The sequence below is a fragment of the Natator depressus genome, chromosome 11, assembly GCF_965152275.1.
Source record: "Natator depressus isolate rNatDep1 chromosome 11, rNatDep2.hap1, whole genome shotgun sequence".
Taxonomy (NCBI): Eukaryota; Metazoa; Chordata; order Testudines; family Cheloniidae; genus Natator; species Natator depressus.
In genome coordinates, this window is record NC_134244.1 from 68,154,235 (window position 1) to 68,174,069 (window position 19,835).

The following is a 19,835-nucleotide window of genomic DNA, read 5'->3' on the forward strand; positions in this document are numbered from 1 at the left end:
TACCTTTTCCTGGCAGTGTCCATCTCCATGGGGGGCACCCAGCTGGTTGGTAATAGAGGGGGAAAAGAGAGCTCACCTTTGCTCTCCCCGATCCTGCCACCACTGCGTGCCTGGGCAGAGCTGCCTGACAACTCCTGACGGCTCTAAGGAGCAGAAACCACAGCTGGGGCGAGATGTCCCTGCCTGCTGCGACTAAGCAGCGTAGGCCAGCAGAGGGCAGTTGTGGTGAATGTATTTGCAGCGGCTTGTGTCCCCTTGCTCAGGAGGGATACAGCTCACCAGGAGGGAAGGTTCTGTGGGGTTGGTGGGGCACAGAGGCAGGAGGGCCATGTGGGACCCGGGGGCTAGCGCTTTCTGTGCATGACATGGTTCAGAGAGCACTGTACTGCACACAGACTCAGGACACAGTCTGGTGACACCCCTCCCATCACCCCCAAAAAAGGGGAGATGGATTCACAGCCACCACTCGGCGAGCTGCAGTCTTGGCGAGCGTCGTCTCTCCTTCACACACAGCTGCCTGGGATTGTCTTTTCACAGTAATATTTTCCCTTCAGTGAAATTTGGCTTTTTGACCCAAATGAAAATTTGTTGCTGGATTTTTTGGTTTTTTGGGGGGGGGGTATGAAAATCTAAATATTTCAGTAAAAGTGTTTGGGGTTTGGTTAAAAAAAATTGGTTTTCAAAACTGGGGTTTCCCAATAACTGCGCACTTTTTGCCAAACGTGGCTTTCAACGTTGGAAGGTGTTTCAGGTTTCTGCTTCCTGTAAAATATTCTTGGAAATTTGGAAAAAACCACAACAGCTGCCAGGCCTGGTCCGAGCCAGCTTCCCCATGGCTGTCTGTGGGTTCTGCAGCTGGATCCTCAGTCAGGTTTGTCTGCGTGCTGGGAGGGTGGAGTTCACTGAACAGCTGTGGAAAGCCCAAAGGAAATGAGCTGTTGTCAGCCCAAAGGCCAGTCCCTCCCTGTCACTTGACTCCTGGACACCAGGGCGCTTTGGCGAGCTACAGGCCAGTTTGAGTGGATGCAGCGGATGCCGGGGAGGAGAGGCGCAAAGAGGTGGCTGAGGCCCCAGCCCTGCCCCTTTCTGAGTAAGCGGGGAAAGCTAGGCTGATGGCAAGGCTGGGCTGGGTTGTGTGATGGATGCCGCAGTACAGAAGAGCGGGTGCTACAGATGCCACCATTAGAGGGAAGGGCCAGGCCATCACCTCCTCCCTCCTCACCCTTTCCTGGCTTGCCCCTGGGATTGTAAACCTGCCAGTCTCTGCAGACCCCAGTGCCTGCCTTCTGCAGCCATGGGGCTGCTGGGCAGCAGCTCCAGCATCCCCACTGGGCACTCCTTGAAGTGGGTACAGGTGTCAGAGCACAGCCAGCCAGGCCTTCAGGGAACAATCTCCCTGCTGGCTGAAAACAAGGGGCCTGGACAGGGATATGTGGGGAGATGAATTTTGGTGCTGGGTGGGAGAGGGGCTGGAGATAGAGGGCTGCTTGGAGTAAGAAAAAGCCAAGGGAGGAGGCAGCAGATGGGGATCCCCCGACACCTCCTCTCACTGTCTGATGTGCATTTCAGGTTTAATATGGGCATTCCCCTAAGATCAGAAAGCAGCTTGACACCCCTCCCAGCAGTGATAGCAGGGGATTGGACTCAAAGACCCAGGAGATTTGTGTTCTTAATGGACTGAGCCAATTCTGCGTTCTTCACGTCTCGTTTCATTCTCAGAACTGACATCCAGAACTTCCGGCTGCTGCCCTCGCGCTCAAGCGACATGCTTTAGGGGGTGTGGTTTGAGTGGCTGGGTTCTGTCAGCTGCTTCCCGCCCAGCCTGTACTGAAAACAGAAGCTCTGTCTAGTCATGATCTTTGCCCTTTGCCAGAGTCACGGTGCCGTGCTCTTATCATTAGTCATCCGTGGAGGTGCCATTCATTGAGGCCAGCATTGCTAGGGTGACCATATTTCCCAAAGGGAAAACAGGACACCCCCAGCTGCTCGCCCGAGGCCTCCCCTGTCCCCAGGAGGCTGCTGCTGCTCACGGGAACCGGGCCAGCCCCCCGCATGCTGGAATGCTGCCTCCACCCCGCTCATACAGGGCTGGCAGCTCCACTCGCCAGCCCCACCTCGCACGCTCCTCCACACCACCACCCCGCAGTTTTGACAAAAGTGGGCATTTGTCCCGTTTGCTCTTGCCAACTGATAAAGTTGGCAAGAGCAAACGGGACAAATGCCCGTTTTGGGCGGGGAGGGGTGGAGGGAAGTCGGGAAGGCCAGGACAGGGCTTAAGAAAGGGACTCTCCCCGGCCAAAATGGGATTGCATTGCTCAGCATTGCTCTTCAGCTGTGGTTAAGGACTGGGCATCTGATACTTCCAGACAAGGATATTTTAAATGTAACCCTTCTGCCAGGCCAAGTTGATAGCAGCAAGGGCCGGGTTCAGTACACAGGGGTTCCCTCTCATCAAAGCAAATGCAAAACTGGCTCGAGCCCCCACCCAGTGACCTGGGAAAATCTTACACACCCCCTGGGCGCCTCAAAGAGGCAATACTTCCCCTCTCGCCAGCACAGAGTCTCGGTGTAGCAGAGAATCTTTAATAACATGAGGTAAACGACATCAGCATTAAATTGGGGAAACACCACAACTAGTGTTCATTAACCAAACCATGAGCAAAGACCCGCCCCAGCAAATTGGGCCACATCCTTTCCCTCGGGTTCTTGAGTCCCAGAACCCAAACGTCTCTTGAGTCCAGCAATCCACAAATCACCCAAAGTTCAAAAAGTCCAGCCCCAGAGTTCAAAAGTTCATCTGCAGAGTATTACTCCCCAGTCTGGCTAAAATGTGCCTGTGTGATGGGGAAAGAGGTAAGGGGCACCTTACGTGTCCTGAAGCTGACTGCCCCACAGGGCTCTGCTCCGCTATCTCACGAACGGCTCCCCTCCACCACGACCGGCTCCACTCTGCACAGCTCTCCGTCTCACGAACACTTCACTCCGCTGTCTCACGAACAGCTCTGCTCAGCTCGCCGTCTCACGAACACTCCGCCAGCCTATCCACGAACAGCACCACTGCACTCTGGTTCTCCCGGCTCCCCACTACTTGACACAGTGCTCAGTGATTTCAGCTCATAGTAGTGGGAGCCTTAGTGCTGGTGCACCATAAGGCCAAAATGAATTCAGCACAGTACCTGTAGCAAGACTCTTAATAGACCCAAAATTAGCTCTGACATTCCACAGTGGAGAGAGACAGAGGTGCAATTGGTGTTTCAGGCCCTCACAAAGGGGCCCACACCACCAGGTACAAATACCCATCTCAAGCCTCTCTCAATTCACAGAGTTTTGGAACCCATGTCCCTTGCTTAGCGAGTGCTACTTAGTTGATGGTGAGTCCCTCCATCATAACAAAAGGCCAAGTACAGTTCCAAGCACAGTTCCCATAATCAGGGTAATAACAATTTATTCTTCCCGCCCCAATAACAGAGACACTGGGGATCCCACAACAGGCAAAGTGACCATTTGGGCAGCGATGGCCTCATTCTAGGCGGGGTGGGTGTGCCTATGCAAATGAGATTCCTGAAGTTCTTTTCCACAACTTGCCACACCTCACCACCACATGTCAGGGTGGAGCTCATCCTGACTCTGCTTACATCAATAATGGAACCTTTGCTCCCATCTCAGAGTAACGGGTGTGTTTGTCCCGACCCAGCTGCAGAGTGTAATTTCTTGTGTTTCATAGAAGAAGCCTGTGAACGTGACTTTTATACATGCCATAGGCGCCGACTCCATGGGTGCTCTGGGGCCTTAAGTACCCACAGGAAAAAAACAGCGGGTGCTCAGCACCCACCAGCCACAGCTGTGCCACAGGGCTGCCAATCAGCTGTTTGACGACTGGCGAGAGGTGCTTGGGAGAGGGCAGAGAGCAGTGAGTGGCAGGCCTTCAGGGGAGGGGGTGAGGTGGGAAGAGGTGGAGCAAGGGCAGGACCTTGGTGGAAGGGGCGGAGTGGGGGTAGGGCCTGGGGGTGGAGTCGGCCTGGGAGCACCCTCCGGGATACATGCTATACAAAAGCAGCTGTGTATCCATTCATCTGGGAGGGTAGATATATACTGCATTTGGCTGCTAGCTCCTTTCTTATGCCTGGTCTACATAACTTGGTGCGTGGTGTAAAGCAGTCTGTTGTGAGGTACGCTGAGTGGCACTTGGTTGGCTGTTCCCTGAGATAAAATGTTTGGAGCTGTTTGCTCATGTGAACAGGGAGTAGGTACAGTAGAACCTGAGTTAGGAACACCTCGGGATCGGAGGTTGTTCATAACTCTGAACAAAACGTTATGGCTGTTCTTTCAAAAGTTTACAGCTGAACACTGACTTAGTGCAGCTTTGAAACTCTACTATGCAGAAGAAAAATGCTGCTCTTAACCCATCTTAATTTAAATGAAACCAGCACAGAAACAGTTTCTTTCGGGGTGTTGTGGGGGTGTGTGTTCAGACCTACACCACCACATATTCAGCAAAGGCATTTGAAAATGTGTACACATTACTAACGCCCTGGAGTCAGCTTGTACCCACCACAAATTGGAGGTTTAGGAACAATAGGCCTGTCTTCACGTGCATGTTTTATACCGGTGCAACTCCATGCGGTATCCTACGTGGGTCAAAAGGATTATTCACCCACAAAGAGATTAGCAGAGGACTGTACAGAATGGACTACCATGCAAACCTCCAATCGCGGAGATGCAACATAAAAGTCAGTGGAGTTCTTAGTCTTATGAAGCTATTCCTCATTTACATTACTTTAAATGAGAGGGCTTAGTATCAGCAATATAAGAAGGAGTGTCTGTATGGCTTGAGAACACATCAAGATTGCATACCTTCAGAGTGGGACTTCAGTCCCGCTGTGCTGGCATTTTGCTGGGAAAAACATCTCACTGTGCCCTGACTAGCTATGAGTATCACTCCAGTTTTGCTGAGGTGGACACCTGTCTGCAGGTGAAGTTGACTCCCTCTTGTGATGGCGGCCTGTGCCCTCGTAGCCATGAGAACGCCCCCCGCAGTTACAGAGGTGAGGCAGGCTCAGCTGCAAACACACCAGGAGCACTGCTACAAAGGTGGAAAGAGGTGAACTAAAGAACAAAATGGCGGGACCTGTGAGAGATGGGAGGAGGAGGTGAGGGCTGCCTGGAGAGAAGGCAGTCAATAGCTAAGTTCAATAGCAGGCTGAGCAGTTGGATGTGGTGTGACGTGCTGACAATGGCAGTTCTGTAAACATTGAGAAACCGTTCCTCCCTCAAAGGGCTTGAAGTTCTGCTATTTGCAGCAAAGCTGGTAGTAAAAGTCTGCAGATTTGGGCAATACACCCGCAGCAGCAGTCCCCGTAATACCAGGAAAAAGGCAAACACTGTTTCTGCCGACTTAAAAGGATCCTACAGTATCTACCATGCCAGTGCTCAGTACAGAGCTTCTCCCCTCCAAACAGCCTCCACGACAAGTAGGAGCTACTCATCTGCTAATGTCCAAGTCCCAAATACTGGACGCGAATGATGTTCAGCTTGGGATGAAGTGCTGTGTCTGAGGTATATAATCCCCTTTTGGATGAGTCCCTTCCTTGGATTTTATGTAATGAATGTCTTGGAGATTTCTTTTTAAAAGCATTTTTGGGAAGGAGCTAAGCTGTGATACCCTCATTAGCTACAGAGCTATAGATTTAAAGCTTCCCAGCAAGATGCCCCACATTATTCGGCTTGGACAGGAAGTTAAGAGGGGTTGATATCACTTTGTCTTTCTGCTCCTGCACTGCCTTGATATTTTCATTAAAAATTCCTGGCTCCATGATTATAGCATCTACTATTCATCAAGGGCCAGGGCCGGCTGTTAAATGCCATTTGTGACAGCTGTTCAAATTCAGGGGAATAAAGGAACCAGAGGACTGAATGGCTTGGAGCCCCTACATAGCAGGAAATTAGTTTTATTCCCCAAATCTCCAATGAGTCACAGTCTAGATTTATTAAAGATAGAGAAGAAATGACTCCCTCCTTATCTCCCTCTGGAGCTCATGGGACATGATTTCCTGTCTTTATCTCAGGGGATATGGTTTTCCTGTTTGGCTCTCTTTGCCCCACATTATGTGACTTCAGCAGGAAATAAGAGGCGTTGATATCATTTTGTCTTTCTGCTCCCCTACTGCCTTGATGTGTGTCATCTGACTTCTGACACAGACAGCAGGCTTAATGATGGCTGAGAGGGTTTGCAAAGCCAATCTGTTAGTTCCTCCTGACTGCCCCTCCGCCCCCACATCCACCTCCTTATTTCTTATGCTTCAGCTAGACAGGCTGGAAAGAAATTTAGACAATTATCACCCTTTTTGAAACACTGAAATCACAGTCAGTGACCCCTCTCCCCAAAAACAACAGTCCACCACACCCCCAAATAAAAAACCAAACCAACCTTCTTTGCCTAAGTGTTTGGAAGAAGAAAGGACTTCACACAGGGTGTGAGGAACTGTCTGTATTATCTTAATTTTTAAGGGATGATTCTTACTCTAGCCAACCAATTAAAAAGTCTGCCAAATTAATTGGAAAGATAGCTTAAGGCACAGTTCTATCCTAACATAACTGTGCAAAAACGTCTTTGTATAGTGTTCAAAGTGATGGTGTAAAAATGGCATCACTGGTCTTATATTATCCCAATAATTTACATATTAAATATGCCCAATTTAAAACAGGGTGTTTTTTTCTGTCCTCCCTAAAAACTTAATTTGGGATCTGGGAGTCAAGCTGGGTCCTTTCTTGCTCCCACATCGTCACCATTAATAAAGGCTCTGCAAGCCAAATTAGGCACTCAAGCAACAACTGCACAATCAGCCCATGTGGCTGTGTATGGGTTTACACAGGTGTAATCACTCATCCCTGGACTGAGAACTTAATGTGACGGATTATCAACTGGTGCAAATTGTCCTTAATCCAGTGTACATCGGTGTAACTCCATTGATTTACTTACACTGACTTATGCCAGCTGAGGATCTGACCGGATAAATAATTCTGTTTGATGCAGCAGAAGACCTCTAAGGCAGCTCTCTCTCTCCTGTGTTGGCTGCCTAGGGCTGAGGGGAGTAAAAAGGAGTTGTGTTAGTTAAGTAGGATGACCATATTTCCCAAAGGGGACACCGTGCGGGGCTGGCCCAAGCCACTTGCCTGAGCTCCCTCCCACACAGGGCTGGCCTTAGGGAGACTCCCCTCACGCACGTGGGGCTAGGCTGAGCCGTCTGGCATCACTGCTAACCCAAGCCCCCCATGCAGAGCGGACATTGCTGCTTGCTCCCTCCCCACTAGGATCTGGACTGCAGACTTTGTCTAGGGGGAGTTATCTGCCTAGCATAATCACGAACAGCACTTAGATTGTTGTTTCAAATCATTCCCCAAGAGGCCTTTTCCCACAAGCAGGCACCCTGGTCTCTGTAATCATCAATCAATATACAGCTTTGAGATAGTTTAACTGTCTGATGTGCTTCTTAGGGCAAATGTAATATGCATTTAGCAAATATCTTTTGATCCATGTACCATTTCTTTGTGTCTCTCATGAAGCCTTTGCTTGAACTAACATGCCACAGCTAAGCTGGAACGTTCTGCTTTGCAATTTTCGTGCCTTAAATGCTATTTATAGAGCCTTATTAGCACTTTCTGCAGCTCCACAAAGTTTGTAGGATAATTCGCTTCTGGCTATGTATCTAATTTATGGTTTTATATTGCTGTCCAGCACTGTCATATCTCAGCACCTTCCATATCGTCAGAGACTTCAATATAATCACTACTGACAAACCTAAATACTGGGTTTTATTTTTATGCACAGTGGCCCTGCATCACACACTGGGCTACAGAACTGGCTCACAATGCTACACTCCGGAGCTGAATATCTTTGGGTGACAGAACTCTCTGACTGAATCACATGGCAGCCCTTTGCACCCACTCATTGGTAGCAAAATTACCAAAGCTTAGAAGTTCGGGAGCCATGTGAGGACTGCTCAAGGCAAATATTTCAAGTAGTGGTAGCTTTGTGGTTAACTAATACATGGAACTGCGTGCAGGTGCTGTAATCCATGAGAGCGCTGGTATCGTGTGTTTTTTCCCATGCATGAGGAGCAGCCATGTACTTTCGATCAAGATTGGTTTCTTTTTTAGATTAAAGATAATAAGAAACAAAGAGAGAGAAGAGAAAAGGATATAAAATCTCCCTGTTTCTCATTCTGGAAGAGCCTTCACCTTGCAGACTCCTTAGAGTTGCAGTACACAGAAACAACGTGCATCACACTAGACATTACTCCTTCAGGACAGATAAATGGAACATGGAAGTGATCAGTGACGTTCTGGCTACTGCTACAAACCACATGACTGTCTCCAACAAATATATCTTTAGCAAAAATCAGCATATGTCCTGCAATTCTGTCACACACATGATTCTATGTGGGCAGACTGGCCATCACAGCCCAGGTTAGCTGATGAGACTTCTGGGTAATACCTGAACTAACTCCATGCTACCCGTCACAGTCACTTTACCTCGATGCTCAACTCAGCTTGCTCAGCGTTTTCCAAGTCCAGCAGTAGGTTTTATGTCTTTTGCCTACTTCCCTTTCTTCCTGTAGATAAATGAAAAAGAACTTAAAAAAGCCCCAAAAAACCTGACCCATCCGGCATTAAACATTACCTACGCCGAATCCACGCAGTGAAAACTCTACCATTAGAGCTAGTGCCTTACTATTCCAAAAGCAGTTTCAAAGCTGTGTCAGTGTCAGTCTTTCTCTAAACTTGGAGCAGTCGGCATGGGGCTGACGCAACGTGATGTTCTAAATTACTCCCAGGCATATTTCACTAGATAGCTGTTAATCAGGAGTTTACCCCTAGAGCCATAATGACCCACATGGAAGTGTGTCACCCTCCCAGCTAAACTGCATCTGCTCCCATTTAGTGAAATGAAGAATGTTAGTACATGTGTCACTGCAATAATTCTGACAGGTTGCATGCACACTCCATTTCTGATCGGGCTATGTTTAGTCTTAGACGGGGCTGATGCACAAGGACCTGGGGTCAGAGGTGTGTCTGTAAGCAACAAGGGAAGATTTCTGAGTCATGCTCAAGAGCACTGGGAGTAACGGGCAGCTGCTGTGGTGACCCACACACTCTGTGGGTGAGACATATTTCAAGTGCCTTAGCCAGCTAGAGGATCTGCTGCTGTCAGAAATACTTTAGTCCTCTTCAAGGGAGCAGCATAATGTGCCCTAGCTGTCCTCAGGCACCCTGCCACGCCCAACATAGATGCATAGACTTAAGGCCAGAAGGTACCATTCTCACCATCTAGTCTGACTTCTGACATGCCACAGGCCAGAAGATTTCACCCAGTGGTCCTACTTCAAACTCATAACTGCTCACTGAGCCAGAGCAAGTTCCTTTATGAGCAAATGTCTTGGGCAGAGTTTCTGCTCCCCTTAGCTGTGCTAGCTGGGTAGGGTGTGGCACACTTGGTGTGATAATTGGGCCAAAAATTTACCCTAATTGTAAGCTTAACTGTAAGCAGTCAGTGAAAGTTCACCGCAACCTATAATAATAAATGTTGATGGGAAAAGATGTAAAAGGGAGACAGACTGAATTAGTCCAAACAAAAAGGCCGACTGATGTAACTCAAGTACTGTGTTCAGATTAATGCCTCATAAACAAGAGACATGTGGGACTGGAAATAATGGTCCAAAACTTGTGTGTCAGAAATTAGGCCTAATTGGTAGGAACAAAATAACGAGGGGCTGGGCTATCCTGCTACTCCCTTTTGGAGTTCTGAAAATAAAAATTTCAGAGAGAAAATTGGGGATCAAACACATCAATTCTTGACGGAATCAAAAGGAAGCAGCTCTCTGTCAACAACCACCGCAGCAAGCTTTACCATGCTGGCTGCCATCCCATCATTTCCTGGGACAATGAAATCTACCATAACAGCTTTTCCTGATCCAGAGAGATCCAGACCAGACCCGGCCTGGTAGAGGGACTCAGCTAACATTGGCATCTCCACCTGTTTTGGCTAAATCCCTGCAATGTGAGGCTTTGTCACCATCACCCCTCCCCACATGTGCCTTTTCCTGCCTCACCTTATTTCTTCTCTTTCATATCCCTTGCCTTTTTCCTTCGGTCTAATAAGAGTCTGGCTTACTTGCCAAGGACTGTATATTTTGCAACCGTGCTCTAAGGCTGTGACCAGAAGGGCAGCTAAAAGCAATGTCCTAAACAGCCTGACAGAGATACAAGTTTGCAAGGTCTTCGAATGGCTAATAGAGACCATGTGCCAGGCCTGTGGCTTTTCCAGCAATAAGGCAGCAAGGAAAGGTCAGCCCCATGGCCACAAGCCGCATTTTCCATCTTAGCTGTTGTTCTCTCTCCCCTTTTGAGTGTGTTTGGCTAGGAGACAGGATCGGACTTTAACATCAACTGCTCCAGCCCATCTCTGCTAACTAACTTCTGCTCTTTCCTCTCCCAAAGACAGTTGTTATCATGTAAACGGCTATCAGGTGGGCAGGGTGTCCTCCTAAAGAAAAGGGAACAAAGGATGATGTTGAAAGTTCCTTTCCCTCTTTCCCTGTTGAAAGAGGCCCAGAGCTGCAGAGGTATTTAGGAGCCTAGGTCCCATTGAAATCGTTGGAAGTTGGGTGCCTAAATACCCGTAAGGATCTGGGCCTTAGGCTTGTTACCTGAGGCCTTGCTGAAAGGTGGCAGTTTCCCCCTTTAAAATCATTCTCTGCCTTCACTGAGGAAATTGCAAGCTGCTACTCTTGCCCTGCAGCCAAAGCCTAGGTGGAATTATAATGGGCAAGAGGAGAGTGAGGGGTACATGACCCCAGGCCCACATTATTATTAACCTGTTGATATCCCCCCACAGGGTGGCTGCAGGACTAGTGTTTTCCCACTTCTAGTTTCTTCCAGCTTTTTTCAAATGTGGCTGCACCTCTGAGCAAAAGCCTCCTCAGACCTCACCCTCTGTCGTACCGTAGATGGGTCCCACCACCACTTTTCGTTGCATTGTAATCTTGGGCTCTTGTCCAAGGCGTGAAATCTATTGGGAAGCAAGCTAAGGCAATGTGCTGATGGATGAATTAGCTGTCTAATGTGGATGCATTTTGTCTGCAAGACGGTCCTGAGGGAAGACTCAAACAAGGCAGGAAAACATTAAGTTAAAACAAACAATTAGCTGAGCAACATTAAAGCAAGGGCATGACTTACTGAAATGTTGCATTATGCTAATCAGTGGATAAAACGGTATAAATCACGTATAGTCCTGTGGTGTGATAGGAGAAATGGCATTCTTTTATCATCAAAGATAATAGTGATCTTTGATCATAAGAAAGAACTCTTTAGCCAGAGGCTGCATGGATTCTAATGAAGACTGCACAAAGGCAAATTTAAACAGCGATATCCTTCAAAGTTCTTTCAGCTATCCCTTAGTGTACAGAGGAAACTTAGCTGATTTATTAACTCAAATTGGAAAGGGTGTTATGGTGTAAACTCAGAGGGTATTTACGTGCAGTACTGTACCATGGATTTAAGATTTGCATCGGGAAAAACTCCATTTGCAGTAATCAAAATTTGGTGTGTGACACTGTGATGAGGTGTCCACCCCACACAGGACTGGAAGGGGTTAAGGAGGCCAGACAGGCTGCACCTGGAGGAAGAGACAGAGAGCAGGGAATTGATTGCAGGCAGGCTCAGCTGGGCAGGAACAGTCGGGGCCTATAAAGCCAGGAAGCTGGCAACAGCCAGGGGCTGCTGGTGGGAAAGGGCTATCACTCCCTAGGTTTGGAGGCTGCAGGGACTCATAGGCTGCAGTCACTTCCCGGGAAGAGGGATGCCCAGAACTGCTGGGTGGAGGGTCCCTGGACTGGAACCTGAAGTAGTGGGTGGACCTGAGTTCCCCTATCTGCCACCTAGGGTGTGGACTAGAGTGGCAGATAGGGGACTAGGAAGGCTGCCTGGGTCACTGTGGGAGTGACAGAGAATTGAAGGACTTGTACCCTGGAAGGCGGGGTAAGGGACGCAGAGTGACCCTGCCGGAGGGCAGTGTCACCCAGAGGACACTGTGGTTCCTGGGATGCAAGAAAAGTTGCACACCTGAGAGAAAGACAATGTGACAGCATGCAACCATGGGCAGGGGTGTTAACCTCAAGAGCTAATCCCCAGCGTGACCAGAAGGAAACACCAGACAAGTGGTGAGTGGAGTACCCCATGACAGGTACTTAGAGCAAAGCAAACTGGTTTTTCAGTTCTGTAGCTGATCAGAAAAATCTGTAAAAAATTTTGGTTGGTTTCAAACCAAAACTGGGGGTTGGGTTGGGCTTGGTTTGGTTTGGTTGGTTTGTTTTCTTGATGAAATGAAACACTTCAAATGTAAATTTAAAATTTCATTTTGAAATGAAATCGCAAATCAGCATTTTTGACTGTTTTGTCATTAAAAAAACAAGTTGTTCTGATATTTTTGTTTTCAGGGGGCTTGGGGCCAAAACTATGCGCCAAATTCAACCCAACCTTGTGTATAGTTTCAGTGGCCCCAAAATGCATTTTTCAGCAAATTGAATGTTTGCCAAGAAAGCTTGTACAGTTCTAAAGCCCTTAATGTACAGTACATCGCATTCTGACTCATGAGCCACATGCTTGGCTGCTGCATATTGCCCTTGTTATTCCAATGAAACAGGCGGTCAGAAGGAACATTTCAAATAAGAATTGAATAGCATTGGAAAAGGTTAACAATCTTTTCCTCTTTATTTGTGCTGCAGTACTATTCAATACACAATGCTGTGTGCGTTTTGTGGCTTAGGGCCATAGCAGTCTGATTCTAAATGGGATGTTTAGTTAGAAGTCCAGATCTATTCAGCTGGAACACGGTAGAATATGGTCCTTGAATAGAGAGGTGTGTGTGTGTGTATAATTAAAATCCTGTCAATATTTGTTTTATTTCTTCTTGTAGTCAAAATACAATTCCTTTTTTGAATAGTGTAAACCATGTAAACAAAGGAGATAGAATCGCATGGAGCTGTCAGTAACTCCTTCCACAATACCTACAAGGAACAACTCATAGCTGACTAAGTTACCTACTTGTCTGTTTGATTGACTTCTCTCAATGATCTGCTCATTTACATTGAGGGAGGGCTTCTAATGCTGGAAAGGAGAGGTGTAAGGACTCAAACTGTGGCTAGGGGTTGATGTTGGAGCAGGAGGAAGACCAGAGGATTGTTTTGTGGAAGGAAGGTGAGTTAAGGGAATTCAGGGTGTTGCACTATGAGGAAAGAAAACAAACCTGTAACTAGTAACCTCTGTGCCTGCCATCAGGCTAATCCCTTTGCTCCTACGTTGTGTTCCTTTTCCCCTCAACTTTAGTCTCTTTATTTTTTTCAGATTGTTGGTTTTTTTCAAGTCTTCTGCGTTTGCAAAGCACCTGGCGTATTTTGCTGCTGCCAGTCTGAGTAATAATGGTGGTGGTCTCTGTTCCCTCTAAGTGGTGCGTGTGCGTGCGCACACGGCGAAACACCACGTGCACAAAAATTTGCACAGAAGCACAACAATTTGTACAGAAGAAATTTTTTGCACACACGGCCTGTCAAAAATTAGCGGGAACATTGGTGGTGGTGATGAATAGAAACAAATCCTAGTCTTCAGGAAGGAGCAAACAATAGAATAGCAGTTATAGGTTCTTATGCCACCCCATCACTGTGGTATCTGAGCACCGAGCAATGCGTGACTAATATCTTTTATTGGACCAACTTCTGTTGGTGGGAGAGACAAGCTTTCAAGCTACACAGAGCTCTTCCTCGGGCCTGGGAAAGGTATTCAGTGTCACAGCTAAATATTCAATGTATTTAGCTGGGACACTGTGAGTACCTTTCCCAGACTTGAAGAGGAGTTCTTCTCTTACCAACTCAAGTTGGTCCAATAGAAGATATTACCTCACCCACCTTTTTGTCTCAGTAATATCCTGGGAGTGACACAGCTACAACAGTGCATATGACTAACATTTGTCACGTGAGGTTTGATCTTAGTTTAATCTACTCCCTATGGGAAGAATTGTGTGTGCAGTGGAGTGTTTTATTTTGGTAGAGCTTTTAATTTTATCTATGTATACATTTCTCTGTGTCTCTATTAAAGAAGTCAGGTCTGACTAATGAGATGTAGAAGCCAGAGTTCTCCAGTTTCACTTGGAGTTTTGCAGAGTCAACAGCATCAACACTTTTGAAGAAAAATCAACAAAAATGTCACCTGAATTTTATTGATGGGCCACATTATGCACTTGACATCATAAATAACTTCTGCTTGGAATATTCTTATTGAAATTGAGATTTGTGTTAAGAAATGAGAACTCTGTCACCTACTGATAGGGACATTTCTCAGGAATATTTGATGCTGTGGGGAAATATAAAGGAATAGTGATCAACTATTTATAAATATGTTGATTTAGCAGTGTTCTGTGAACAGCACCGTGCCCGTGTTTAAGGATTAAATGAAGCACATACAGCAAGACAAAAAGAAAGGATTGTTATTAGCATTTCCCCAAAGATCTCAATAGCAAGTGTTAATAATATGCTGCTTTTATTACTCTTAAATACTTACTACAGTATCTCCCACCGACACCTTTGTGCTGGACATTGCACAAACACATAGTAAGAGGCAGTCTGTCACTATTTGCAGGTTACTGATAGGCATCTGGGGCACCCATAGGGCACCCATCCATAGGGCACCCATCTGCATAAATAGGGATCTTCTGAATGCTGGACTAAGCCAACCAATCTATCTGAGTTGGCAGGGGCTGGGATCCTGGCTCCCATTCCCAGAGACCTTTCAGTATAGTCCCGGATTCACTGCCTCTGGGAGGGATGACATTCTTGAGGGCAGTTTCCCTGAAATTTTCCAGGATTCCTCTTGGGAGCTGTAGAGCTGCTGTCTGCTCTGTCCCAGAGCTGCCCACCAACTGTCTGGCACTTCTGGCTTTCAAACCCTTATTCCAACCCTTGACATGATTGACAGGGATGGAGGGGCAGGGCCAACATGGTCCACAGCAGCTCTTTGACCCTTTTGTCCCCAGTGTTGGCTTTATACACCCTGTCATGCAGTCCCTGCCCTGAGTGGTTACAGTCTAGAGCCCAGATCCGACAAATACTCCCAGGAGTAACTTCCGACATGGGAGTAGTGCCACTGAACTTGGGTAAACAAGAAACAAGCTCGCTTATGTGTGTAAGTCTTTGCAGGGTTGTGGCCTAGGAAAGCACGAGTGCTGGGTGAAACACTTTTCACAAAACACTTTTCCATCGGAAAGTGTCATTTTTGCCAAAATCGAAACGTTTCACAGGAATGTGTCGATTTCAGTGACCTTTTTGACAGGAAAGTCAAAACAAATTGTTGCCACTTGTTTTGTTTCAATAATGTCAAAACATCTTGTTTTGACTTTATCATTTTGATTGTTGTCAATCTTTATATTCTGTTAACATATGAATGTTAATATACCATTATATTTATATAATATTGTAAATATATCTTATCTTTTATCAAAATGTTTCACCATTTATTAAAGAGAAACTAGTCAACATTATCCAAACGCATTTTGATAGTTCAAAATTGAAATTTTTCTGAGTTTTATTTTCACTGGAAACTTTTTTGAGATTGTTTTTTTTTTTCGTTGAGATTCGGAATGGAAATTCCTTGGTCCAATCAGCTCTAGTTGAAACAAGCTGCACCAAATGAACCTAAGAAGCAGACTGAGGGAGTGAAGAAGGAAAGTCAAGGGTAGCAGTGATAAGAACACTTTTACATCATAGTGTAAAAATATATCCATGTCGAGGGATTGTTACCTGATTCTCATTTACACCAAGGTCACTTCACGCTGCTCTGGCAGTGTAAAGGAGCCTAAAGTGGAGTAAGTTAGTTATACCCCTTTCAAGGCCCCTTTAGCCTGCTAAAGCAGGGTGTCAGTGCAGATGGCATCTCCATAAACGAGAATCAGACCCACTTGTTTGAATCGTATGTGAAAAGGGTCATTTCATTAAAAGGCTTTTTCAGTATTGGCTTTATGAAGCAACATCGTATTCCTCCTTCAGGAAAAACTACTCCTCTTTCAGCTTTGTAGTTATTCTACGTGGTCAGAAATAAACCTGTTGCCTCTTCCAATTGCAAGATGGTACTATTACGTTATTGATTTGCAGCTATTAAGGCCAAAAGGGACAAATTAGGTAGTCTGATCTCCTCCATAACCCACCCCATAGAACCTCACCCAGAAATGTCTCCATTAAGCCCAGAACTTCTCATTGAGCTTTAGCATATCTTTTTTCGAAATAGACTTCAGGTGATAAAAATCCCACACACCACTGGGTAAGCAGTTCCAATGACACTGACTGTTAAAAATGTGTGCCTTGTTTTCAGTCTGAACTTGCTTAGCTGCAGCTTCCAATCACTGGATTTTGTTATGCCTTTTTCTGCTAGGTCAAAGAGCTTTCTCCTATTTCAATTTTGTTTGTTCCTGATATATTTAAAGAATTCCTTCATATTGTCCTCATTGCTACAGGCCTTAGAGTTTTCACCGATACCTTTAGCTTTCTTTATCAAGTGTCTATATTCCCTAACAGCTGATTTACACTCCTTGCTGTCAACTTCCCAATTTGTTCCAGATGGTGGGGTTTTAATTATTATTTCTAAGTTCTACATTTACTCTTAACCAGCATGTTTTTTTGTAACCAAAAAAGGCTTCTTATGTGATTGCGGTATTGTGGGGGGCTGTTGGAAGGGGTGGGGTGGCTTAGGCATCTAATAAAGCATTTTTAAACAACTCTCAATTACCATTCTCAGTTACCCATAGTGAAGTCAATATGGATTTTGCCATTGATTGGGGCAAGACTGGGCCCCACTGATGCTAGCTATCACACTGCATAGTGATTATTTTATTTGTACCACAATAGCACCAAGAGGCCCCATTTAGAACCAGAGCCCCATTGTTCTAGGAGCTGTACAAACACGTTCGAAAAGGACAGTCCTTTTCGAAGTTCTTTAGATTCTTTTTTCTGGATTACAAGTTAACGTTGTTCATCTTGAATTTAATATGATGAAAACAATAAAAACAGAAAGGTGAGATTTGACCTCACTTCCTCGTGAATTATAGTGACTATGCAAGTCATTTAGATGAGACACACATTACACTCCTTGTTCTAAACAGGAAAAATTTAGACTGGATGGCTTCCACTGGCTGTTCTAACGGACAAAGTTCAGGTCAGTGATTTCCTGTGATGCATTGACCTCCTTTCCCTGGCCACGAACACTGTTCGTTCCTCATCTGTAAAATGAGGGAAATAATGCTTCACACCTTTTATCTATTTAGTTCTTCAAAGCATGGACCGGATCTCATTTTGTGTGTCCGTCCAGTGGCTAGTATGATAGGGCCCCAATCTCAGTTGGCATCACTTTAATCCTATTGATTTATTGTTGAGATTTCTGTTTCTAATTTTGATTTAACATTTACAATATTTATTACTAGAGAGGGTTTGGATTGATTTCAGTTTCTTTTCAGGAAGGTCCTTTCTTATTGCCCTGCTGCATATTGGTGCAGGAGTGACTGACGTGCACTATTTTGTGCATAACCTTTTATATTGCTACAGCCATAATCTAAATCTCTGCCTTGGATAACCGCTTTAAACTTTACAGCACCAGAACAATAAATCTGACAGAAGACTGCTAATCTTTTTGAGAGGGAAAACAGACCATTGCAATTTCTAGCAAAAGGGATGAACATGACAGAGGGAACATCAGAATAATTTAACAGTGGAACAGCTTTGACCAAGGTGTTTAAAAGCCCAAAAGGTGTCAGAATTACCTGTTTGTCCTTCAGGACTTTGAGGAAGAGTTATGTCATAGGACTTTGAGAAAATGGGATTAAATTTCAATGCTGCACATTAGTGTCCTTGAAGCATTTAACAATAGTCCTGCAGTAATAAAATAGGTTTTATTTGAGTTTTCAGAAATGGTTTCTTGCAATTTGTAGACAAAGCCCTCCATTATCAGTGCATAAAATAAGTCTAGTTTTAGTGGAGGTATGCAAAAAAGCCATTGACCTTTACTTTTCTGAAAATGGAGCTCCCATTCTGAAATGGCAGTCAGCAGCTGAATAATACTCTCTACTAATGTTTGCTAATTATTTGTGACATCTCTTAGCTTTGAGGGTGCATTTGATTTGTGAGAGGAGTTAGATTAATTCAGGAAAGAATGGCTCAAAATAGCACAGTCAAACAGATGTAACTTCCAGAAAGAGAATTTCAAAGCAATTGTTTTATGTAACAAAATGAGAGAATCTGTGCAATGTAATAGTGACTCAGATGCTCTCTGTGTGCAGTCTGACCTGATTTGAATAGATAGTGTACATTTTTAGGGACTTTTTCTCTTTACAACAGCCAAGGAGAGTGTTGGCTAACATGTTGACTCTCATAGCATAGTTTTAATGGTGCAAAAGCAAGAGGTGTGAAATGTACAGTGGAACTTACTCTTTTATCTTTGTTTTCCCTGACGGGAGTTCTATACAAAACACAATATACTATCTGGCTATACTTATGCTATATTACTATAACTTTTCTATTAAATACAAAAGTTGCCCATATTCTCTGGAGTAGATGGTTAATGCAGAGGGCACCTGTCATAAACATACAGTTAAGGGTAGCGCAAAATCCCTCCTTTACCTGTAAGGGGTTAAGAAGCTCAAATAACCTGGTTGGCACCTGACCAAAAGGACCAATAAGGGAAGAAGATCCCTTCAAATCTGTGGGGTAGGTTTTTTGTTTGTTTGTTTTTTCTTTGTTCTCCCCGAGACAGAGACCAAGCAAGTAATCCAGCTCCTACTGAAATGGTACATATAAAATTACAGAAATAGTAAATAATAGCAAGGAAATGCATTAAATTATCTTTTGTTTTAGCTTGTGAATTTTCCCTATGCTAAGAGGGAGGTTTATTCCTGTTTTTTGGTAACTTTAAAGTTTTGCCGAGAGGGGAATCCTCTGTGTTTTAAATCTTATTACCCTTCAAAATTACGTTCCATCTTGATTTTACAGAGGTGCTTCTTTTATTTTTTTCTTTATAATAAAGTTCTGTTTTTAAGAATCTGATTGGGTTTTTAGTGTCCTAAAAACCCAAGGGTCTGGTCTGTGCTTACCTTGTTTACCTATTTGGTTGGTATATTATTCTCAAGCCTCTCTAGGCAAGAGGGTGAAGGGGCCTGGGGGGATATTTTGGGGAAACAGGAACTCCAAGGAGTCCTTTTCCTCAATATTTGTCAAACTCACTTGGTGGTGGCAGCGATACCATCCAAGAACAAGGAAGAATTTGTGCCTTGGGGAAGTTTGTGGAATATAAGCTTAGGGGGTCTTTCCTGTGGGTCCCCACATCTGTACCCCAGAGTTCAGAGTGGGGAGGGAACCCTGACAGCACCATCTACTGGCATTTAGTATCTCTAGTATTGATATGTTTGTAAATTCAGTGAAGCTGTTTACACATTGCAAAAAGGCTCCCTAACTGCTGCAATTAACATGACGCCAGAAGAACATTAGTGTTGACTCCTGCCACAGCGAATTGCAGATCTGAGCAACATTCCACTCCAGGCAGCAAGGCAAGTGGATGTGGACATCTGTGATAGGAGCTTTTAATGGGCACCAGAGACCAATTAGGAAGTGGCTGCAAGACTGAATGAAGAGATGATGCTTTTGGCCTGGTTACAGGCAAAACATTCACAATGAGAAGCAATGCTGGGCTCTCCAAAGTGATTACAGGGGAAGCACCTCAAATGCTGGAAGGTAAAAGTGTAACTCCCG